The sequence below is a fragment of the Nyctereutes procyonoides genome, unplaced genomic scaffold (genome assembly GCF_905146905.1).
Source record: "Nyctereutes procyonoides isolate TBG_1078 unplaced genomic scaffold, NYPRO_anot_genome, whole genome shotgun sequence".
Classification (NCBI taxonomy): domain Eukaryota; kingdom Metazoa; phylum Chordata; class Mammalia; order Carnivora; family Canidae; genus Nyctereutes; species Nyctereutes procyonoides.
The window spans coordinates 105,818,287-105,843,421 of NW_026575125.1; the positions used below are offsets into that span (position 1 = coordinate 105,818,287).

The 25,135-nt window shown below is 40.4% G+C and overlaps 1 pseudogene; it reads right to left on the bottom strand.

Moving 5' to 3' along the window:
* Positions 1-20,954: 20,954 nt before the first annotated feature.
* Positions 20,955-24,025, bottom strand: LOC129518105 (60S ribosomal protein L31-like; annotated as a pseudogene).
* Positions 24,026-25,135: the final 1,110 nt, after the last annotated feature.

The following is a 25,135-nucleotide window of genomic DNA, read 5'->3' on the forward strand; positions in this document are numbered from 1 at the left end:
TTGTAATCTATAAATTTATAATCTCTGAATTTCAATGTGAGATATTAATTACATTTCTCTAGAGAATACTCATTATTGGAGGAAGATATTTAGTGGAGAACCACAGGGCTTTGTCCTTGACCATATTCTATTCAACTATGTGTCAATAATTGGAAAAAGTCATAAAAAGTATGCTTGCTAAATTCATATATGTGATAAATCTAGAGAGCACTATAGAAATTTTGACAGGTTGAAACAATTGGTTAAAATCAGTGAGATTATATTTAATCAACATAAGTGTAAAGTTTTCGTTTAAACTCAGAGGATTGGGATGCCTGAGTGGCTCAGCAGTTGAGCATCTGCCTTTGACTTAGGGTATGATCCTGGGGTCCTGAGATCGAGTCCCACATCGGGCTCCCTGCGTGGAGCCTGCTTCTCCCTCTGCCTATGTCTCTGCCTCTCTCTCCGTGTCTCTCATGAATAAATAAATAAAACCTTAAAAAAATAAACTCAGAGGATTGTAAAAGCACAGATTAGGGGAAGATTGAAATTGTTGGTATTAAAGGGAAAACACTGTTTTGGTCATATTAGTACTGGATTATGACTGCTAAAACCCTAAGAGGCATGTAAGTCATATTAATAGAGACGCACTGTCCTGGTCAGGGTGGTGATGGCCCTGATAACTCTTTAGCGACAAGCTGAACTAGTGTTACAGGCATTACATTTTAAAGAACATTCATATTATGAAAACTTTCAAACATACACAAACGTAGGGAGCGTAATATGAATGCCCACATACCCCTTTCTCAAATTCAACAATCATTAACATTTTGCTACCTGCTTGATCTAGCCTCTTTTAGCTTTCTTACATGAGTGTTTAATTAATGAATGAATTAATTTTTTAGAGAGAGTGCGAGCAGGGGGAAGGGCAGAGGGAGAGAGAAAAAGAATCTTAAGCAGGCTCCATGCTCAGTGTAGAGCCTGATGTGGGGTTCATCTCACAACCCTGAAGTCATGACCTGAGCCGAAATTGAGTTGAATACTTAACCAACTGAGCCATCCAGGCACCCTGATTGGGTATTTTAAAGCAGATTCCAGACCTCCTGTCATTTTATCCCTGAATACTTTAATTCGTATCTCTAAAAAACATGGGCATTTCCTTATATAACCATGATGGCATTACCACACCTACCAAATTAACAATAACTCTGTCTTATCTAATTTTTTTTATTTATGATAGTCACAGAAAGATAGAGAGAGAGAGGCAGAGACACAGGCAGAGGGAGAAGCAGGCTCCATGCACCGGGAGCCCGACATGGGATTCGATCCCGGGTCTCCAGGATCGCGCCCTGGGCCAAAGGCAAGCGCCAAACTGCTGTGCCACCCAGGGATCCCAACTCTGTCTTATCTAATATCCACTCCATATTCAAATTTCCTAGATTGCCTTGGAGACTTTTTTTTTTGTTTTTGCCTTGGAGACTTTTGCTTTGCCAGAAGTAGCATCCAATCAAGGTTCACTACATTTATTTGTTTTTTTTTTACTACATTTATTTGAAATGTCTCTTAAATCTCATCTAAACTAGAGCAATCTCCCATCAATTACTCCCTCTCATTGTCTTCTCAAAAAAAAAAAAGTCAGCTGTCCTAATATTCTAGATTTTCTGATTGTTTTCTTGTGGTGCCATTTAACTTGTTCCTCTATCCCCTAGATTTCGTGTTTAGAGCACTAGCTCTATAATTTTGATTAGATGTAGTTTATAGATATTTTTGGCAAGACTAATTCATGGGTCCTATGGTGTACTTCCTATTGCATCCCATCAGGAGGTGCTCAGTGACTGGTTTATCCTACTCTTAAGTTATGCTAAAAATCCACCAGTGTGTTCAGGTGGTGACAGTGAACATTGCCTCTTTTAAGGCATCACAGACAAATTAGAGTATGATCCAATGAGGTACACTGATGGTGAAAGTTTGCAAACCTTGTGGTGTCAGGAATTCATGAAGAGATTGAGAAGTCTTGGTGATTGTGTTCTATTGCTGCCATGATAAATAACCATAAATTTATGGTCTAACACAACAACCATTTATTATTGTCTTACAGTTCTGGAGGTCAGAAGTCTGAGTAGACTTGATTACGTTCTCAGATCAGTGCCTCATAAGGCCCAAATCAAGGTGTTGACAGGGCTCTGTCTCTTATAGGAGGCTCTCAGGAAGAATCTGTTTCCAAGTTCCTTCAAGTGTTGACTGAATCCAGTTCCTTGTGGTTGTAGGGGTGAGGACCAGTTTCGTTGCTATCTATCAGCTGGGGCCAGTCTTTGGTCCTAAATGTTGCCTTCATTCCTTCTCCTGCTGTCTGTGTGGCTTTCCTTCAGCAATAGCTGGTTGAGTGCCTCTCAAGCTTTGAGTCTTTCCGGCTTCTTCTGTTGCATCTCTCTTGCCTCCAGCTGGAGAAAGTTCTCTGCTTTGTAAGGGCTCATGAGATTAGATTGGCCCCACCTGGTTAATCCAAACTAATCTCCCTAATTTTAAGGTCCTTAACCCCACTTTCATCTGCAAAGTCCCTTCTACCCTTTGCCATGTAACGTAACATGTTCCCAGGGTTAGAGAATTGACATCTTTGGTGGACCACCGTGGGGTTAAATAAGGTTGGTGGAATTTGCTAACTGATTTCAAATGTTTGCCTCAAAGTCATGGGGAGGCAGGCTTGGATGCACTATAAGGCAATACTTTTGGAAGACTTCAGCTCTGCCAGAACAATAGTGCCTTACCAGTAATGTCATGTAAGCAGTGGCTGGCCAGCCCGTATGTCAACCATGCAGGAGGCAAGCCCCCTCAGTGGTTCACAAGTAGATAGTGTAAAACAGTGGTTAAGGGCACAGACTCTGGCTAATAGTGGTGAAGAAGAGCCAGACTGCCTAAGGTTGAAAACTGAGTTTGGCTTTGGCCAATTATTTCACCTCTCTGGCTGGTCCGAGTGCAGTGGTGCTTACAATTAATTGATCACCTCTCTGCCTCAGTTTTCTGATCTGTGAAGTAGACATGCTAATCCAGCCTTCAAGGGTTAGTTATTATTTTCTGAAATGAGTATCTTATGCAAGTCACTTGAAAGTTCAAATTCCTGTAGATAAGGATAGTGGGGTTTATCCATCCATCATTTTTGCAAGGCCATTTTATATATTTGCAACATATTTTCTTAACACAGAGATTAACAGAATCTTGGCTACTAGAAAATGATTATATGCCATCACAAAGTAAAACTTAGATGTTGAAAAATTTCCTATTTCCCAAGAAACAGAAAACAAATCCAAAGTCTTTTTAAGAAAGATTTTATTTATTATTATTTGGGAGAAACAGAGAGCATGAGCAGGGAGAAGAGCAGAAGGACAGAGAGAAACAGACTCCCCAATGGACAGGGAACTCAGTGTGAGGCTCGATCCCAGCACCTCAGCATCGTGACCTGAGCCCAAGCCAGACACTTACCCTGCTGAGCCACCCAGGTGCCCCTAAAACAAATCCAAAGTTCTTTATATAGTATTCAAGATCCAGCTTTCCAGCCCAAGCTTACTTTTCAGTGCAGCCTTGGGTGTGGCCATGTATCATCTCGGGGTCTTTGCTTATGCTGTGTTTCTCTTGCATGGCATGGCTTTTTCTTCTGTCCTCCACTGGTTTGCACTCTACACATTCTCTAGTACTTGGTTTAAATTATTTCTTTTCCATGAAGCCTTTTCTCAATCCCCAAAGTCAAAACCCATGTTTTTCTTTCTTTTGTGCTTGTATTTGTAATTAGTGGTTTATATGTATGTTTCCCTATTAGATTGCAAGTTCATTAAGGGTAAGATCTTATTTAATTTATCTCAGTTCCCTGTCCAGCACAGCATTTTTTATGGAATATATTCAAATATATGGGGGCATCTGGCTGGTACAGTTGGAAGAGCACGTGACTCTTGATTTCAGGGTTGTGGGCCCCAGCCCTACACTGGGTGTAGAGATAAGTTAAATGAATAAATTTTAAAAAATAAACCTGGGGCACCTGGGTGGCTTAGTGGTTGAGCGTCTGCCTTTGGCTCAGGTCATTTTCCGGGGTCCTGGGATCGAGTTCTGCATCAGGTTCCCAGCAGGGAGTCTGCTTCTCCCTCTATGTCTCTACCTGTCTCTGTGTGTCTCTCATGAATAAATAAATAAAATCTCAAAAATATATAAATCTATACATATGCTCAAATATTTGTTGATTATGTTCTTTTTTTTTGTTTTGTTTTTTTGGTTTTTTTTTTGTTGATTATGTTCTGCTAGAATGCCCACTAGACTTGAAATCAGAAAAACTCTTTGTTTTTTTGTTCAAAAAATTTAGAGACTATATAACCTTAGACAAGTAATTTAACATCTGCCTTAATGTGCCCTTCTTAAAAGTGGGCATGATTATACATATCTCATGGGATATTGGGTTATAACATATGTGGAAGTGCTAATGCTTGTATGTTATATGGCATGTAGATACATATAGTTTCTTCCCTCTAATGTTTATACCACTAAACACTGAACTATAATATAATGATGTTCAAACACAAAGAATTATAGCAGTAAACTCAGGATTGTTGTTCTAATTATGAAATCACTTATGAATTTGCACATGTTTTTTCCCACAAAAGAAACCACTTAACTTTTAAAATAAAGATTCCATTTGTTATCTTTACTGGATAAGCCAATGTATCCAATATTCTCTAGAGACTAACTCTACAGGGAAATTTAGATAGATTGATAGGTAGGCAGACACACAGAAATAGAGATGCATCTCCAGAAATTATAGATTGATAACTTTACACAAAAATATGAAATTTCTGCATGACAAAAAATACCATAAACAATGTTTTTGAAAGTCCAATAAATGGGAAAAATATTTACAATGCATAAAACAGAGGACTATATTTTTAAATATAATAAGAGTTCATAGAAATCAATATGAAGGGGTGCCTGGCTGGCTTAGTCAGAAGAACACGTGGCTCTTGACTCAGGGTCATGAGTTCGAGCCCCATGTTGGTGTAGAGGTTACTTAAGAAAATAAAACTTAGGGACGTCTGGGTGGCTCAGCACTTAAGCGTCTGCCTTCAGCCCAGGGCATGATCCTGGAGTCACAGGATGGAGTCTCACATCAGGCTCCCTGCATGGAGCCTGCTTCTCCCTCTGCCTGTGTCTCTGCCTCTCTCTGTGTCTCTCATGAATAAATAAATAAATAAAATCTTTTTTAAAGAAATAAAAGAAAACTTAAAAAAATCAATATGATTGACTTACTTCACTCAGTATAATACCCTCCAGTTCTATCCACATTGAAGCAAATGGTGGGTATTTGTCGTTTCTAATGGCTGAGTAATATTCCATCGTATACATAGACCACAGCTTCTTTATCCACTCATCTTCCTTTTTTTTTTTTTCTACTCATCTTTCTATGGACACCGAGGCTCCTTCCACAGTTTGACTATTGTGGACATTGCTGCTATAAACATCAGGGTGCAGGTGTCCCGGCATTTCATTGCATCTGTATCTTTGGGGTAAATCCCCAGCAGTGCAATTGCTGGGTCGTAGAGTAGCTCCATTTTTACCTCTTTGAGGAACCTCCACACAGTTTTCCAGAGTGGCTGCACCAGTTCACATTCCCACCAACAGTGCAAGAACATCCCCTTTCTCCGCATCCTCTCCAGCATTTGTGGTTTCCTGCCTTGTTAATTTTCCCCATTCTCACTGGTGTGAGGTGGTATCTCATTGTGGTTTTGATTTGTATTTCCCTGATGGCAAGTGATGCGGAGCATTTTCTCATGTGCTTGTTGGCCATGTCTATGTCTTCCTCTGTGAGATTTCTGTTCATGGCTTTTGCCCATTTCATGATTGGATTATTTATTTCTTTGCTGTCGAGTTTAATAAATTCTTTATAGATCTTGGATACGAGCCCTTTATCTAATAGGTCATTTGCAAATATCTTCTCCCATTCTGTAGGTTGTCTTTTAGTTTGGTTGACTGTTTCTTCGGCTGTGCAGAAGCTTCTTATCCGGATGAAGTCCCATTCATTTTTGCTTTTGTTTCCCTTGCCTTCATAGATGTATCTTGCAAGAAGTTGATGTGGCCAAGTTGATATTAAGCTGTATGTTGGCAAATCGAACTCCAATAAAAAATATACAAAAAAATTTAAGCAAAAAAAAATTTAAGCAGAAAAATTTTTTAAAAAATCTTTAAAAAATTCAATATGAGGGGATTCCTGGGTGGCTCAGCAGTTTAGCTCTTGCCTTCATCTCAGAGCGTGGTCCTCGAGTCCCAGGATCGAGTTCCATATCGGGCTCCCTGCATGGAGCCTGCTTCTCCCTCTGCCTGTGACTCTGCCTCTCTCTCTCTCTCTCTGTCTCTCATGAATAAATAAATAAAATATTTTTAAAATAATAGTTTTTTAAATTAAAAAATCAATATTAAAAAGTAAAAGAACCCAATAGAAAACAGTAAGTAAAGCTTATGAATAGATAGTTCATAAAAAAACAAATATGAATCGGTTGATAATAAATATAGAAAAGATGCTCATCTCATTAACAATTAAGGTCATTCAAGTGAAAATAATATTGACATAGCATTTATTTTCCTCATCAGATTGTCAAATTGAGAAGTTGGATAAAGGGCCAGCATCAACCATAGTGTAGGAAAATGGACATTCTCATGTATTGTTGGTAAGACAGTAAGCTGGGTAGTCTTTTTTATAGGATAATCTGGCAGGATCTATAAAAATTAAAAGGATGAATACTCTTTGACTCAGAAATTCCACTTTTAGTATTTATTCTTATAGATAATTGCATATATGATATTAACATATACATATAATTCATTACATCATTTATCATAGCAAAAAAATTTAACAAACTGGAAATAGCCTAAATTTCTGTAAAAAGGGCTGCTTATTTATTTTTTTTTCCCGCTGAAATTAGTTTTATTATCCATGTTATTTTCAGATATAAGAGAACTGAGGCTCAGGGGCATTGGATTTAGTAAGTTACAGAACAAAGTAGTTAAAGCTTATTGTGCACTTTCTGGAATTACATAGAAATGGAGTCATTCAGAACATTCTCCTAAAGTTTGTATGATTCCTTTACTTTTATTTATTTATATTTAAAATCAACCAGCCAAGATATAGAACATCATTAGTTTCAGATGTAGTTTTCAATAATCTATTAGTTGCATATAACACAAAAGGGGGCTGTTTATTTTTTAATTTATTTTTTATTGGTGTTCAATTTGCCAACATACAGAATAACACCCAGTGCTCATCCCGTCAAGTGCCCCCCTCAGTGCCCGTCACCCAGTCACCCCCACCCCCCGCCCACCTCCCTTTCCACCACCCCTTGTTCGTTTCCCAGAGTTAGGAGTCTCTCATGTTCTGTCTCCCTTTCTGATATTTCCCACTCATTTTTTCCCAAAAGGGGGCTGTTTAAATAAATTACAGTGCACCCATGTGTAATGGAGTACTTATGCAGCCACTAACATGAATTGTCTATATTTGTTGACATGGAGAAATGTCTAATCAATATAAAGTACAAAAATCTTAGTAGAGTGGGATTTATATCTGTAAAAGAACATACATAAATGTCTATTCCTGTATATCCAGTTTATTTCTGAAGGAAAGACAAGAAACTTTTACAAATCATAACCTCTAAGGAGCAGGACAGTTATTGAGAAGAAGTACAGAGAGGAAATAGGAAACCAGAAATCGTTTTCTGTCTCCCCTCTCTCTTTCCTTTTATCAAGGGTATGTATGACTGTTAGAATAACCAGTCTCAAAAGAAAAAAAAAAAGAATAACCAGTCTTATTTATTTATTATTTATTTATTTATTTATTTATTTATTTATTGAGAGATAGCAAGCACAAGAGTGGACGGAGGGTCAGAGGGAAAGGAGAGAGAATCTCAAACAGGCTCCACATTCAAGACAGAGCCCAAGGGCAGCCCTGGTGGCTCAGTGGTTTAGCGCCGCCTTCAGCCCAGGGCCTGATCCTGGAGACCCGGGATCCAGTCCATGTCGGGTTCCCTGCATGGAGCCTGCTTCTCCTTCTTCCTGTGTCTCTGCCTCTCTCTCTCTCTCTCTGTCTCTCTTGAATAAATAAATAAAATCTTAAAAATAAAGACAGAGCCCAATGTGAGGCTTGATCCCAGGACACTCAGCTTACGACCTGAGCTGAAATCAAGAGTCAGGCACTTAACCAATTGAGCCCCCACCATGTTCCCCAATAACAACCAGTCATAAAATATTATGTCGAGGTCTCATTGGATGATTGAATAATTTTGAAATAATGTTCTCCTTCTCTAGTTGAAAGTTAAAGGGATCACAATTTCCATACTTTGATAATAATAAGTTATATTGATTTCTGGTATATATAAATCAACTTCCTGTTGGATGTTTTGAAGAAGAAACCATCAGAAAGCAGATGATCAGCTCCTGAGACAGGACTTGACACATGGTAAGCGCTCAATAAGTGTTAGCTATTGTTATTGTTGTTAATCTTTGATTGTTATCAGCCTTCCACTAGCTTGCTGCGTGACCTTAACCATGTCAACTGTCTCCTCTGGGACTTGTTTTCTCTGACTGCATAGTAAACAAAGTTGAACCAAATATGATATTCTGTGACTCTTTGGGACAAGGTTTCCTCATCCCCCACCTTGCTGTACCTCTCTTGGCTGGAAAAGTAGAGGGTACACTATTGATTATGTAGAAGATTCCTGGCTACTCATTCCTCAAAGAGCCCACCCCAGTTTTCAAGAACTCAAACACTGTGCTGTGTAATAAAGGGCCCAGTCTGGCTGGGTGTTATATTGTGATCTTGAAGTTAAAAATAGTTACTTTTTCACTTGAAATGATGAAGAAAGATCTGTAAGGTCATTGAATCAGGAAGCTGCTTAGCTTTGCGGGCAATAGTGAGCTTATTTCCATTTAGTGTGAGGGGAAGTGAGGAGCAGGGAAAAGAAATCTCCAAGTCAGAAAAGTGCTGTAAAACTCTCGGCAGCCCCTTTGGTGTAGAGTAATGCCTGGTGCAATTCAGGCCTGCCCACCAGCTTGACTCCTTTCTTCCTAAAAGTCATAAACTCAGAAAACTCATTGAGAGGGCTTTCCCCCACTATGAGAGTTCATCTACCCATTTATAACGAAAAGCATGGGAATGTCAAATTGTCAGGGACCAGAGAGATCGTGAGGCAGTGGTCTTCATGATGAAGTCCTACACCACAGAGGTATTCATGTGAGAAAATGGGACAAATGTCACCCACCGATTCAATGAAGTGAAGGAATTCTGTCACTCCTTGGCAAGCAGGAGGTCATTTTATTCCTCAGGGATGCTTGCTGGATTCTTTGGAAAAAGAAGGCTTACCTCTTCCCAGCCCTTCTTGGCCTCTCCCTTATACAAAGGCCAGTGGTATAAGAGTATTTCCCAATATATTTTAAATTTGTTTTGCCTGCTGCTGTGGCTTCAGAGACTCATTTGGGGATAAATGTACATGAAGGAATCAATATGCAAAAAGAAGAGGCAACAGCAAATGTAGGTGTCATTTCTTCTTCCAGTTCTGAAGCCATTGGACTGGGGCTAGTGGTTGATGTCTCCAGCCACTTTGAAACGTCTCTGCAATATCTGCCATGTAAATTAGATACAAATACCCATGACCTCAAGTGAACTAATGAGCAGCTCCCCTGCAACAGAGCTTACCATGAAGATGTGTAGCATTTCATTATGTATTTCAAAGGGGGAAATCAATGAAAGAGACCAAACACAACTGCAATTAAAGCAAAGAAAATTATTAGGATTAGGACTGACTAGGGGGGAAAATTTGTTTTTTCTGCTCTTTTTTTTTTTAAATTCTGTTTTCTTATTCTAGATGCTTCCTTCCCCCTTGGCATAAGGCAGGTAAGAGATGTTTGTGAAGTTTAAAAAAATCATCAGGATCTTGACATTTATGATGATAAGAACAAGCCCTTCAATCAGTGATACTAATGCTATAAGTACCCCGGCACTTTATCATTAAACGGTGATGATTTTCTGCTGCAGGGAGTCAGGATGCTGGCCATACATTACTGAAGCAGCAAAGAAGACAAAGAATCCTCATTTTATGTCAAATCATCTTTTTTTTTTTTAAATAAGAGCTTTATTTTTTGATTTTTTAAGTAAGCTCTAGGCTCAATGTGGGGCTTGAACTCACAACCCCAAGATCAAGACTTGCACCCTCCACTAACTGAGCCAGCCAGGCACCCCTCAAATCACCTTTTCTATCATCTTCCTTCTGCCCCAGGGTACCCCAAACACGGGCACTTGCTCTTCTCAAGATCTGAGCTCTCTCTAAGCTTTATTTAAAAGGTATTTTTGTCACCGTATGTTAATTAATTGAATTTAAATAATATTAAAAAATTTAAAGATATTTTTGTATAATAACAAGAATGAAAACAGTAATGCTACTTATACGGAATGGCTTCCATGTGCTACTGTGAGAGTGGCATTTTAGAAGCTTTCTATGGTATCTCATTCATTCTTCATATCCACCTTGGAAGATTTGCTTATTCCTCTTTTATAGTTAGGGGAAGAGGGTTACATACAGAAAGACAAAATATCTCAATTGAGGTCACTTAGCTAGTGAGTTGGAATCTACATTCAGTGTATGCTGTGAAGCAGCCTGAATAGTGGTTAAGAAGAGCACATATACAGCCCCACTCTGTGTGTGTGTATGTGTGTGTATGCAAAGGAAGTATTTTCTTGGATTTAGCACTGATATCTGATATTTAACACTGATATCTGTCTGTTTCTGAGACAGAAACAAAGAGGCATCAGTATATCACATGCAAAATGAATATTGGATGCTCTAAATCTCCTCAGAGGAGATGACAGCTGGCTGTGTGGCCTGCTGTGTACCTGTTAAAAACAACCCTCTGAGATGGATTCTTCCCTTAAGGCTCTTGAGCCCTAGATAGCAAACACTTGAACCTCCATGCTAACCACATGCTTCTACTTGCACCAACTTTGGTGTCACTTACTGCTGGCCAGTGAGATCTTCTACTCCTTAGTATGTGTCACTTCTCCCCCACTTCCCCTAGTCTGCACCTTCCCCCATTTCTCCTGAGAGGACAGTTTCTGTGACTATCTCTTATATTTTTATACATAGAAAAGAACTCTGTGAGTGGTGCCTGGGTGGCTCAGTAGGTTAAACATCCAACTTCAGCTCAGGTCATTATCTCTGTATCCTGGGATCCAGCCCCAGGTCAGACTCTGCACTCAGCAGGGAGCCTACTTCTCCCTCTCCCTCAGCCCCTCCCACCCTGTTCATGCTCTCTCTTCTCTCAAATAAATAAATAAATAAATAAATAAATAAATAAATAATAGATATTTTTTAAAAGATAGAAAAGAACTCTGTGAGGTGTGAAAGCAGGTCCTTTTGGACAATTCCTCCTGGCTAGATACAATGTCCTTGCCACAGGAAGCCCATAGAAGTCAACTCTGTGTGTTCCCAAAATTGCCCCTTGGTAATTTGGACACCTGAGGTCTGAAATCTTGAGTTTTACAAAAGGAGACACATGGGACCGCAGTAGTACCGGGAATGGCTTTAAAGCTTTATTAAATAAGATCAAAATTCGTAAAGAAAGGCTCAAAAGATCTCACTTCTCCTTTGCAGACTTTGTAAAGAAATGTCCTTATGGATCATTTAGTATAGGCAAGAAGTAGGATGACAGGAAGTTTTCCATTTAATTAGCTGCATTAGACAGAACTCTAAAATGGCCCCCACGATCCCCACCCCCTGGTATACATGCCCTGTGTAATCTCCTCTCCTTGAATGTGGGAGGACTTGTGAATATAAAGTGCTTTCACTCCTACAATTACTTTATGGCCTATGGCAAAGGTGAAGGAAATTTGCAGATGTAATTAAGGTCCCAGATCATTACTCTGAATTAATCAAAAGGGAGAGTATTCTGGATGGGCCTGACCTAATCAGGTGAGACCTTTGGAAGAAGGTCCAGGCCTTCCAAAAGGGAGAGATTTGAAGCCAGAGAATTGCTTTCCTGCTGGCTTTAAGGAATATAAACTGTTTTGTTATAAAGAGAGCCATAGAGCAGGGAATATTGGATACCTGGTAGGCATAGTTTTGCAGTTATTGACTGAAAAAATGAGTGAACTTCCGTTTTCTCAAATCGCCATCCTCCTCAGTCTTTCCCCAGGTTGTGGTTTTTGTCCCTGCCATCTCATATATTTCTCTATGTAGAAAAGAACTCTGTGAAGTGTGTCATCAGGCCCTTCTGGAAAAGTCCATCTGGCCATATGCAGTCTCTTTGCCAAAACAAGCCCATAGAAGTCAACTCTGGATGTGTATGTGGAATTGTCCTTTGATTTTGGCTTCCCAGACAGAGGGCAATCCTATTCTGATGTGATGAGGCTTTGAAAAGTAAGCTGCCATAGAAAAGATCTGTCATTTCTATATGTTTCTGGTTAATGTAATTATTTTTCAAACTTTTTATTTTAGAAAATTCAAGTGCAGCAAGATCCATGGCTGTTCAAGAATAACTTTTTTTTTAAGCTTCAAGACTAGTGAGGAAGTGTGTCAGAACACAGTTGCTGGGTTGCTAAGGAGTGCAGAACAAAATAAGACATCTGTGCATTGAACAGGAGATTGTCATCCAGAAAGACAATAAGATTCATCCCATTAATGGAAATATGTAATTAACAAGCTGCTGGATGTCAGTCTGTAGTGAGAACCATGGCTTGGGCTCTTGCCTCCTATAGAGTGGCAGTCTTGTCACTGTCTTCTGGCCCCCGGTGGGAATGGCACAGATACATGTACAAAAGGAAGTAAGCCTCCCCAGCCTTGTGGAATCTTTGATGCTTAAGACCACAGTCCAAGCTATATGAATAAGTAGACAAGAATGATACTTTCCTCCTGGACTGTAATCTTTTTTCAATTTCAACAAATAAGTTTTTTCTGGCCCTATTAACTAGAACAATAATCACAAATAAGGGGGAAATGGTCTGCCAGCACACTTTACTGCTGCCATTTCTGTGACTGCCTAGTATGTATGTATGGGGAGTACTCCCTATAGCACCTGCATGGCTTTTTACAATTTATATATAGCTTCATGCACATTATCTAGTGATGATTGTCATTCGCAAGACAATACCCGAAATTCAGTATCATATGCAGGGCAGGTATTACCATCCCCTTTTTACCAATGATGAAACTGAGTAGCCTGCATAAGGTCACATGGCTGCTAAAATGGATGGAAGATAGACTTTATTTTTTTTTTATTTTATAAATTAATTTTTATTGGTGTTCAATTTACCAACATACAGAATAACACCCAGTGCTCATCCCGTCAAGTGTCCCCCTCCGTGCCCGTCACCCATTCACCCCCACCCCCCGCCCTCCTCCCCTTCCACCACCCCTAGTTCGTTTCCCAGAGTTAGGAGTCTTTATGTTCTGTGTCCCTTTCTGATATCTCCCACACATTGGAAGATAGACTTTAAATGGTCTTAATGAAGAGTTCTAGTAATAAGGTATATAAAGACACAGTCACATACTTGTGCTCACACACCTTTCTTGCCTCTTGTCTGGCAATCTAAACAAGGGGCTGGGCAAATCCTCATGACAGCCCACCTAGCTGTACTCCCGGGAAAGCATTATCTGCTATCTGGAGAGAGACAGTGCTCTCTCTTCTCTGCCATGTGTTGGTTCTAACATTAGAAATAGACTAATGGGGGATCCCTGGATGGCTTAGTGGTTTAACGCCTGCCTTTGGCCCAGGGCATGATCCTGGAGACCCGGGATCAAGTCCCACATCAGGCTCCCTGCATGGAGCCTGCTTCTCCCTCTGCCTGTGTCTCTGCCTCTCTCTCTCTCTGTGTCTCTCATGAATAAATAAATAAAATCTTAAAAAAAAAGAAATAGACTAATGGACTCAAATCATAAGACCTTGCCTTTTCTGCTTTTTGGGGAGCACACTGTAGGGATGAGATAAGGTGGGACTGGGGCATGGGTACCCATATCCTTTTTTCCTGAGCCCCAGATGTGCAGATTGACTATGGCTAGGTTCAGATTAGAACTTCCTTTTTTTTTTTTTTAAAAAAAAAAAAAAGAACTTCCTTTACTTGACCGTTTTGTGAATCAATTTAATATTGCTACTGAGCTTCCAATTAACAAGAAAGAAATCACAGAATGCATCACTTCATTCTTGCATCCTTCTCAAGCATACAGTGATTCATTATTCAACCATTCCACTGTGTTCTGAACACTGAACTAAGAGCTGAGAATAAAACTTCAAATGAGAAAGATTCATGCTTCAGGAAGCTTATAGCTAAGAGGTTTCTTCCGAATGAGCCAATAGGAAAGAAGAGTGACAAATGGATTTGTGAATGGTCTTCAGTGCATTTCCTACTTTGTAATGATATATTTCTAATAATCAGACAATACAAACTCAGCCCCCAGGAGAGGGGGTGAGACATTTCTTTACAAGTTCATGTTTTACCTTAAAAATTCATGCTAAAAATTTGTGTTTTACTGTATGTTTATTTTTGGTAAGAGCTCCTTTTTCCTTCAATAGCTAATAAAATTCCCAATCCAGAAGGTACTGCATGTTTACCCTGTGGTTTAAAGTCACTCCCAACACATCTCTTAGGGATACGTGTGTCCAGTTGAAATAGCTTGGTAACTGAAGTCCAAGGTCATTTCTTCCTGGAACCTTGTATGGGCCTTGAATGAGTAAACTCCCAGGTCTTGGATCCCTCGTTATCTTCTCTTGTCAGTATTTTCATTCAATCCCCATGCCCCACCCCCATCCTGCATATTCTTTTTTTTTTAAGATTTTATTTATTTATTCACGAGAGACACAGAGAGAGATAGAGGCAGAGACACAGGCAGAGGGAGAAGCAGGCCCCATGCAGGGAGCCTGACGCGGGACTCGATCCCGGGTCTCCAGGATCACACCCCAGGCTGAAGGCGCAGCTAAACCGCTGAGCCACCAGGGCTGCCCCATCCTGCATATTCTTAAGAAATGGCAAGCACAATTAGGTTTTTCTGTGTTCAAAATTTATAATATTGCTTGTTAACTGAGCACTTACTATGTGGCAGTTACTATGCTCAGTGTTTCATACGTAGGTTGCATTTAGTCTTAAAATCCAGCTCACGGGGTAGACATTGTTGTAATTACCACTTTCCAGAGAAGGAAATTGAGTCTTAGAGGTAAAACAAATTTTAGGATAAAATTTGCCATTTCAGAAAATGTTTCAAATACACTCCTGGCCTCTGAGGACTATACTCCCAGGCTACTGGGACTAACATAATACTTTTTCTTTACTATAGGAGCATTTGGGTAAAATATTTGCAGAAACAATAGACTAGCTGATATTTAAGGTTCTCTTCAGCTCTGACATTCTATAATTCCATTGACCCTCTTTGCATTTAATTATGTTGATTTTTCTTTCTCCCCTTTGCTCAGCTCAAAAAATACCCTTCCTTTGTCCGCATGCAGGAGATGGACTATTGAATAGAAAGCACCATAACAAATCCTTGTGATTATTCCAATGTCACTCTAAAATATTTATCATCTTGGTAAATCTCAAGCTATCACAACAGCTCATGGTGCAACAATGACTATCATACTAACACCACTAAAATAGATATAACGGAGAATGATGCTTGTTAAGCTCATAATGATTCTGTTCTCAAAGGACTTGCAATTCATCTCCTTTATGTGGCTTGATTGCCTACCACGTCCTGCAGATTTGGGTACACTCCTTTTTGGTTTCATGTAATACACGATATTCACAAACTGCAATGCAGCCCTCATCATGCCAATCAAGAATGCAAATAGAGAGCTAGCTGACTGTGTGATCTGAATTTTCTACTTGTTTAGAAGGATATAAACATGGGGAGAATATGGATCTGCTGTGTAATGGCTTAAAAGTAATCAGACTTTCCATTCAAATTAAGTCAGAGAAGGTTATTTCAATATTTCACCATACCTTTCATTTAACAAGGTTTTTCTGAAATTACTAAGCTACTTGCTGAAGAATACCTATAATTTCTTAGATGGAAAAAATCAGTAATTAGAATCATTTCATTTGGAAAACCTTTTTAAACATAAGGTTATAAGCAAGATCTTTCTCAACTCATATGGGGGTTATGTCCTGATAAACCCATCATAAGCTGAAAATATCAAAAATATTGTAAGTTGAAAATGTAATACACTTAGCCTCCTGCATGTTATAGCTTAGCCTAGCCTCCCTTAGATGTGCTCAGAACACTTACATGAGCTTACAGTTGGGCAAGAGCATCTAACACAAACCATATGTTATGATAAAGCATTGACTATCTCATGTAATTTACTGAATACTGTACTGAAAGTGAAAAACAGATGGCCATATGGGTGCAGAATAGTTGTCAGTGTGTCTGTTGTTTACTCCCATGATCGCATGGCTGTCTGGGAGCTGCCCAGCATCACGAGAGAATCATACTGTAAATCACTAGCCCAGAAAAAGATCCAAATTCAAACTTGAAGTACAGTTTCTACTGAATGCATATGGCTTTCTCACCCACCATACAGTGAAAAACATGTAAGCTGACCCATCGTAAGTTGGGGAACCATCTGTAGTTAGATGTTATTCTGACCTTCAATAATATGTCTTATGCATTCTGCAGAATGGTCTTGAGTACTTGTTCTCTTGTTAATGCTGAGTTGGCATATATATCTCACTCTTAGATTATCAGTTGTCATGGGTTTGGGAGACTGGGAATAATAAACTCTAAGTAAGCTGGGCCAGATATAAAAATTATTTGTCTTTGGTGATTTAGAAGACACACTAGTTCCTTATGCACATCGTTGTAAATGTGAATTCTCTTTGAATAGCAGATGTGAAGAGTTAGATTGAGGATGTAATGACCTGATGACATGACCAAAACTTGCTTTTTAGAACAAGCCCTGAGGATCTGTTTGTTTCTATGCTATTCATCTCTCTCAAAAACAGAATGTATGATATCCAAATTGATAACCTCCTGGGCCACACAGTATGTGTGCCTTTCTAGAAATTTCATTATTGCCCTAAAGGCTGAAGCAGGAACTTTGCAAAGTTATTTGCTTCATTCCCTCAAGAATTTTCCCCTACATATCCTCAGCTTAACTTTTGACTTTCTACTATTGAGAAGCAAATTCTTTGTTATTATTTTTACACCCAGAAAGTTTTCAGGTTAAATCTACTGAGCTCTCTGCTTCTTTTACTTGTGTCAAGTTTATCGATCAGGCAATTTCAAGAATTTATGCTGTTGTAGTTTAGAATAAGATTTTACAATGCTATATTACAGTTTTTGATGAAGGCATTTCTGTCACCTAATGGCAGAGGGTGCCTTCATTTGAATCGAAAAAGGCCCCCTCCCAACAGACACAGCCCGCTGACCAGGTGCATGACTTGGTGCATGCGGGAAGGACTTACGGTTTCAGATTCTACTCCCTCTCTCTGACCAAGTGCCCTTGTGCACTGAGCAACCTATATGGTGACTTGGACTCTCTTATACCTAACACCAATCCTGAGTTTTTCCTAAGCCTTCATTAAATGTTTGAATAGTTTTAGGCAGAGTGACAAGAGATAAATGGTCTCCTTTCTGTTCTCCTAGGGTCGAGTATTGAGCACTTCCACTTTCTTATGAAATCTTTCCTGCTAAACATTTTACACTCCAAGTAAGGCCCCGGTCCAAAGAGTGAGTCCATGACTCACCCCACAAGCAGGGAGATGATGATAAAGATCGCCTCCAATGAGAAGTAGCACAGGAATAGCTCTTGTTTTATGAGCCTTTCTTTCTTTATAGCCCTTTCTCTAGATGTATTGAACATGGTGAAACAATTAGGAAGAAAACCTCTTGATCTATTCATTGAATTATATTATTCATTATAAACAACAGATAAATGTGTGGCACCTCAGAAAGTTCTGAAATTATTCTATGTTATAATCACCAAAGGCTTTATCCAATGAGAGTCCATAGCAGGAAGAATGATCAATCCAACTTGTTTTTTTCTCTGTATAAAATCCTCACCAATGGGATCCCCTTATCTGCTAGGGTAAAAGTAGGCAAGGATAGTCCTTTTTTTAAAAAAAGGTTGTATTGATTTATTTGAGAGAGAGAGAGAGAGCAAGAGAGCATTAGCATGAGTGAGAGAGCATGAGGGGCAGAGGGAGAGAGAGAAGCAGACTCCGGGAGCCCGAAGCGGGACTTGATCCCAAGATCCTGGGATCATGACCTGAGCTGAAGAGAGACGCTTAATGACTGAGCCACCCAGGCTTCCCAAGTATAGTCCATTTTCTTTTCTTTTTTTTTTTTAGATTTTATTTATTCATGAGAGACACAGAGGGAGAGGGAGAGGAAAAGAGAGAGAGAGAGAGAGAGAGAGAGAGAGAGAGAGAGAGAATGAGGAGAGAGGGGCAGAGACACAGGCAGAGGGAGAAGCAGGCTCCATGCAGGGAGCCTGATGTGGGACTTGATCCCGGGTCTCCAGGATCAAGCTCTGGGCTGAAGGTGGCACTAAACCGCTGAGCTACCCGGGCTGCCCAGGATAGTCCATTTTCATCCACCTATAGGATGATTGTTTTCAAGACTGACCATGTTCAGAAATTATGTGTTCAAATAAATCACCAAAAAAAAAGTTCCCAGGCTTTATTCTGTTCTACTCCCATTTAATGAAATCAGAGACACAACTGTTAGAATTAGGAAGAGCCTTAGAAATGAGACAACCAAATTTCCTCAGCTTACAAAGGAGGCAACCAAAATCTCATGAGGAAAAGTGACTTGCCCAAAGTCATACAGATGAAGGAGAGTGAGATTATAGCTCCAGGCTTCAGATTCCCTATCCATAGATGACTTTGTTCTCTCCTTCCCACTCCCCAATAAGCCCTAGGAATTAAAAATACAACTTGAGAACTATTTTAATTACCCGGTTCAGGAGTGCTGTGAAAAGGCTGGGATTAGGTGGAGCTTTAGGGCTCTTGCCCTCTTGGATATGTACAATTCAAGTGTACTCAATTTCGGGGCACCTGGGGGCTTGGTAGTTTCAGTGTCAGGCTCTGGATGTTGGCTCATAATTTCAGGGTCATGATCTTGGGGACGTGAGATTGAGCTTTGCTTTGGGCTCTGTGCTGGACATGGAATCTGCTTAAGATTCTGTCTCTCTCCTTTCTCTACCCCTTGCTCCTGCCCCACCCTACCCTAAAAGGTTCTCTATCTAACAAAATTGCTAAGGAAAGTCAGCTCCAAGTTGTCACTTGCAATTGGAATGCCACCTCTAAGTCACCACTTTGTAGCAATCCTAGGGTTCTTACTTCACTGTCCTAGCTGGACTGTTTCATCTTTGGTTCCTCTCTATTTACTCTAGCTGGTCCCTAGTCAGTGTGTCTACACCCAGGGCTTCCCAGCTGTGGCACTATTAACATTTGGGGCTGAATGATTTTTGTTGTAGTGGGCTGTCCTGTGCCTTGTAGGATGGTTAGCAGTATCCTGGCTCCTACTAGATCCCAGGAGTTGGACAAAATGCAAGGTTTTTCATAGGCAGGAAGGCTGGGCAAGAAGTTCTTAGTGAAAGAAAAGAAAGGATTGTTTTAGGTAAGGACAGTTGCTCTTTTGAGGGGGAGGGAACAGTGGGGTATTTATCATGCCAGTTACCTCACCAGTGCAGATCTGGAAATTTCAGACTGACTAGTAAAAGGTCACCTTCTTGCCAGAGATTGAAACTGTATTTAAGTCCTGGTTTGCAGATGTTTGGGGGTGGAGGCAAATGTATCCATTTGGGGCTTGGGTTTTTTTTTTTTTTTTTTTTTTTTTGCTTTTGTAACATGGCTGCTTTGGAAGTGAGTCCTAGGGAGAGACTGCAAGAGTTTGGAGGCATGAGCTAGAACAAGGCCAGATTGCCATGAGTAGGCTGTTAAGGGCCATTCTGGTAAATGCTTCGAAGGAAAAGAGGAGAGTTGTCACCTTCGAAAACACCTCAGTGGTATCGAGCAGAATGTCATGTCGGTAGAAATAGGGACAATGAAGGGCATCCTGATGTCTCAGATGGAAATGAGGAACGTGGTTTTGGGCAACGGAGGAAAGGCCATCCTTGTTTTAAAGTGGCAAAGAACGTGGAATTGTGTTTGTGTCCTGGTGTTTGTGGAAAATAGAGCTTGCAAGTGAGGAGTTGGATATATGGTTGAGAAAATCTCTTAAGCAAAGTGTTCAAGAAACAGCTAAGTTCCTCCTGAAAGCTTATAGTAAAGTTTGAGAAAAAAGAAGTGAATTAAAGATGGAATTGTTGGACAAAATACAAGCAAACACAAAGAAACAAAGAAGGCATATCTTAAAAATATCTTGAGGGGCACCTGGGTGGCTCAGGGGGGTTGAGTGTCAGACTCTTGATCTCAGCTCAAGTCTTGATCTCAGGGTCATGAGTTCAAGCTCAGCATTGGGCTTGGAACCTACTTAAAAAAAAAAAAAAAGATTTGGAAAGTTCTATGCCTACCCTTAGGGAAAGAGAGAAAGGTCTAGCAAGAACACTGAGGGTATGGCCTAGCAACCATTTGATAAGGAGATTAGCATGAACCAGCCCTCTCAACAGAAGTCAAGAGCATTCTCCAAGACAATGGGAGAATGACCCTCAAGGCAGTTCGGTGGAGCTTGAGTTGTCACACCCCTTAACAAGTTCAGAGTATAAGATTCCTTGGAGGGAGGGGGCAGAGGGGCTTTCAACAAGAGGAGCTACCTGTGCCTGCAAGTCTCTGGCTCCCCTTCCTGCACTCTGATGGCTAATTCCTTGGCCACTAGCAGGTGCTGCGTTGGGGGACCCCAGGGTGTCGAGGGCCACGGTGGCTGCCCCTTCAGAGGCACAGATGACAAACTTTAGTGGCTTCCAGGCTGCTCCATCTTTGTCCACACAATGAGTGCACAAGCCTAGGGAGGTGTGGCTGCCCCATCTAGGTTTCAAAGGATGTCACCTCCTGCAGCCACAGGGGCCATGCCACCGGAGAGACCCACTGTGGGTTCCTCCCGCAGAGCCATGGGTCTAGAAGGCAGAGGACTAAGCTATGGAGGATTATTCACAAGCCTTAAGATTTAACGTTGTTTGTTCCATTAGGTTTCGGACTTACCTAGGACCGGTCACTTCTTTCTTCTCTCTCCCACTGGAATGAAAATGCCTGTCCCACTACTGTATTTTGGCTTTATTTTTTATTTAAATTCAATTAGCCAACATAGAGTACCTCATTAGTTTCAGATGTAGTTTTCAGTAATCCATCTGTTGCGTGGAACACCCAGTGCTCATCCCACCACGTGCCCTCCTTAATGTCCATCACCCAGTTACCCCATCACCCAAGCCCCCTCCCCTCTAGCAACCCTCAGTTTGTTTACCAGAGTTAAGAGTCTCTCATGGTTTGCCTCCCTTTCTGATCCACTACTGTGTTTTGGAAACCTGCAATGTGTTTGGTTTCACATGTTCACAATTGGAGAGGAATTTGCCCCAGGATAAGTCATGAGTCTCACTCAGATGCGCTTTAGATGGTTTTGGTTGAAACTTTCAAGTTAGACTTTAGAATTGGTGCTGTAGTGACTTAAGACTTTGGGGGCTATTGAATTGGAATGTATTTCGCATGTAAAAAAAAGACATGAGGGATCCCTGGGCGGCGCAGCGGTTTAGCGCCTGCCTTTGGCTCAGGGCGCGATCCTGGAAGCCCGGGATCGAATCCCACGTCGGGCTCCCGGTGCATGGAGCCTGCTTCTCCCTCTGCCTGTGTCTCTGCCTCTCTCTCTCTCTCTCCCTCTCTGTGACTATTGTAAATAAATAAAAATTAAAAAAAAAAGACATGAAGGGGGGGCAGGAGAATGCTATAGAGTGAATATTTGTGTTCCCCCAAAATTCACCTGTCGAAACCTAATTCCCAATTTGGTGGTATTTGAAGGTGGAGCCTTTGTGAGGTGATTAGGTTATGAGAGGAGAGCCATCATGAGTGGGTTTAGTACCCTTGTAAAAGAGGCCTCTTCCTCCATGTGAGGACACAAGTGAATTCTCACCAGAAACTGAATCTGTTGTTCCTTGATCTTGAACTTCCCAGCCTCCAGAACATTTGTGAGAAACAAATGTTTGATATTTAAGCCAATTAGTATATGGTATTGTCAACTGCAAGGCCCATTCATCTGCCTCAGTTCTTGAGTTTGGCCAAGAAAGAATTCAGAGCCAAACTCTTAAGCAAGCAAGGATTTAATAGCAGTTGAAGCAAAAGTACACTCTTGAGATAGGAGGGTGGGCAGGCCCAGAGGTGGCAGCTATATGGGGGTAGGGGTGGGGAGTCAGGGTTGTTTTTTCTTTTTACATTTGAATAGATTATGGGTCAGAGCTAGGGCAGTGTCTGACTAAGGTCACAGCCAATCATCTAAGGGACTTCTACCAGTTGGGAAGGGAAGTTCTTGGCCTTATATGGTCCTTGTCAGAATGGAATGGTTAGGCCGACATTCTCTGCCGATTGGGGGCAGAGGTAAAACCACAATTCAATGTATTATAATGAAGCTATAGGTTTCTTTAGGGCAGGGCTCATAGCAAAGAACACACATGCATCCCCTGGGTTCTGTACCTGCTATCTGGCACTTGGCATCCACCCTTTCATCAGTGGGAAAGCATTTGTTCCCTGTTCATATCTAGCTGTCAATCAGTATTTTTGTTATAACAGTCTACATAGATTTTTTAAAAGATTTATTTATTCATTTATTCATGAGAAAGAGAGAGACAGAGACAGAGACAGAGGGAGAAGCAGGCTCCATGCAGGGAGCCCGACATGGGACTTGATCCTGGGTCGAAGGTGGCGCTAAACCGCTAAGCCACCCAGGCTGCCTTGCATAGATTTTTTTTAAAGATTTTATTTACTTATTCATGAGAGACACACACACAGAGGCAGAGACACAGGCAGAGAGAGAAGCAGGCTCCATGCAGGGAGCCCAATGTGGGACTCAATCCTGGGACTCCAGGATCTTGTCCTGGGCTGAAGGCAGGTACTCAACCACCGAGCCACCCAGGCATCCCAACAATCTGCATAGATTAAGACAAAGATGGTCAGGGGTGTCTGGATGACTCAGCCGGTTAGGCATCTGCCTTTGGCTCAGGACTTAATCCCAGGGTCCTGGGATGGAGCCCCATGTCAGGCTCCCTGCTCAGCCAGGAGCCTGCTTTCTCTCTGCTCCTCCCCTGCTCATGCTTTCTCTATCTCTGTCTCTCAAATAAATAACTAAAATCTTTAAAAAAAAGACAAAGATGTTCAGTGACCAGGAATAAGACCATTACATGAAAACCCTAAGCAATTGCTGGAGTTGAGATGGCAATTTGATTCTAAGCTTTGCAGAGGTCAAGGAAAAGGAGGAAAACCTAATCCAATAAATCAATCATTAATTTATTTAATTTATAATATAATGCATGTCATAACACATAATTTAATTAGTATATAAATATAATAAATATATACAATATGATAATATATGATAATATTGTGGTATATGATAAACATAATGTAATATATTAAATAATATAATTTAAATGATTACTTAATCGCAATCATTAATTAATCACACTCATAGATGGCAAGCAAATTCCTTTTTTTTTTTTTTTGGTTTTATATACCTTTATTTGACAATCAGCGATTAGTTCTCATCCACATTAACTGTAGATTTTTGAAAGTGGTGATGGGTATCTAGGTAACCAGTGTGTAGAGCTTATTTGGTGAATCTTCATCTTTGTTACTTTTCTGGACAGCTGCACATGGATATGGTATGGAACATTCCTTATTCCTTTGGCCCGGACTGTTGTTGAGCCTGGTGTTGATGCGCATATCTGGAGTTCCCATTTCATTCATGGTAAAGTTCTGGATCTCTTTGAGTGCTCAAGGGGTACGCTTCTTGAAACCCACTCCATGGATATGTTTGTGAATGTGGATGGTGTATTCTCTGGTCACTACCTCAGTGATGGCAGAATGGCCCTTCTTTTTTTTGCTGCCCTTCTTTGAGGGAGACATTCTGCTGGGCCCTGGTTAGAAAGGAAGCACAAATTCCTTTTTCTAAGAGCAAGGCAATTTTTTAGATACTAGGATCTTGGAGAATTATTTGTTAGATACTTGTAAAAAGAATACTTTCTTAGTACTAATGAAATGCGACTTTCTCTGTTTTACCCTTCAATACAGGCTTTCTTATCCTTCAATAAAGGTAGCAAGCATTCTAGTAAAAGCAATCCCAAATACTGACATCCAAACATAAAATTCAGATTATGGTTTGCAAAAACCTGTCTTCAACAGCTTCCACGGAATCCCCTGGGCCCCAGGTGTTTTAACTGGAGGTAGAAGAGGGAGTGTGAAGGCAATGAGTGTTAATTTCTAGTCATTTCACTTACTTCTGAGTGATGGCAATGATGGAATGGTTGCCACCAAGGCTCACAGTGCATGCATCTCCTAGTGGTCGTCATCTCAACTCTCTGGTATCTGAGTCTAGGACAAAACTGACTAGTAAGGTTAAGCTCTGAGATCAAATCTGCCTCTATTACTTCCTACAGTGTAACTTTAGGGGAATCTATTAACCTTTTTTGGGCCTTGTTATATATATGGGGATAATACTAGTAGTACTTACTTTAGAGGGTTGTTTTAAGAGCCAGTGAGAAAATCTGCATAAAAGAGGTTGGCGCAGCATACACGCTCACTAAATATTTAGTAGACATTGTGATTCAAACCCCAAATCCTAAAGAGGTCAGTAACTATCACTCTGCAGTTTCCTGGCCAACGAGTGCACCGTTATCTTAAACATTAAATTCGAACTTCCTTTGCATTGAGTGCTCTAGTAGAAGGGAAAAATGATAACAAATATATTATTTTAGAAGGTAAGATTGATAAGTTCTTTCTCTTTGGTTTATTTTAATTTCTTAAATGTTAGAAATCAACTAGCTTCAGGCACTATAAAAGATAAAGACAGGGTAATTTGTCATGAACTATTTGTCCATATTACAGAAACTGAAAAACAAAAAACTTTCATAAAATGCAAAATCAAAACCATGTGGTCTTAAATTCAGGGACTTCCAAGAACACATGCTGATCTGTAAATAAAGATATGTAGAAATAAGAATGTCCTCATACATAGAA